General features: G+C 33.6%; 1 protein-coding gene across 1 annotated transcript in view; it reads right to left on the bottom strand.

Annotated features, from left to right (window-relative positions):
- Positions 1 to 740, bottom strand: part of LOC106469232 — a gene marked incomplete at its 5' end in the record, with an annotated part of 55667 nt that overhangs the window by 53908 nt on the left and 1019 nt on the right. The gene's annotated exons all lie outside the window — the stretch shown is intronic.

Raw genomic sequence — 740 nt, 5'->3', positions numbered from 1 at the left:
TTATGGGTGCTTTTAATTTCAGGCATATAGATTGGGAAATGCTAAAGTCAAACCATGCTATTTATAATTTATTGTTAACTTCAAATACAGAAAGGATCGAGAGGGTGGAAATTGGGGAACATCTGGGTGCAAGTGATCATTGCTCTATTAGGTTCAATGTTTGGCTGCATATGGAGATAAGGAATAATGATATCTTGGTTAAAAATTTCAAAAAAGCAAATTTTGAAGGGATGCAATAAGAATTATCTGTTGTGAATTGGGCAGCTGAGTTATTTGGAGACACTGATCAGATGTGGAAATTTTTTAAATATTCAAGGTAAATATATTCCTTATGAAAAGAAAAGGATAGCTGCAAGTAAAAAACCAGGTTGACTCACAAAGAGTATAAAAGATAAAATTAAAGAAAAGCATCATAAATTTAAGTATTGGGCTCCTTACTATAGGAAATACATTAAACTGTTGGAAAGGGTTCAGAGAGGGATTACTGGAATGGTGCCTGGGATGGAGGGGGTTGTCATAGGAGAAGAGGTTGAAATCCCTCAATTTGTTTTCTCATGAAAAAAAAAGTGTTAGGTGTTTAAGATTAGGTGATTGAGGTGTTTAAGATTGTAAAGAAAATTGATAGTGTTGATGCATCATCTTTCTTCATACTTAACAGTGAGAATAGTAGAATTAGGGGACAAAAGTATAAATTTTGGCAAGGTAGGAGTCATCTTCAGCTGAGACAGTTTTATTTTTCT

The sequence above is a fragment of the Limulus polyphemus genome, unplaced genomic scaffold (genome assembly GCF_000517525.1).
Source record: "Limulus polyphemus unplaced genomic scaffold, Limulus_polyphemus-2.1.2 Scaffold3368, whole genome shotgun sequence".
NCBI classification, from domain to species: Eukaryota; Metazoa; Arthropoda; class Merostomata; order Xiphosura; family Limulidae; genus Limulus; species Limulus polyphemus.
This window is presented reverse-complemented; position numbering and strand designations above follow the sequence as displayed.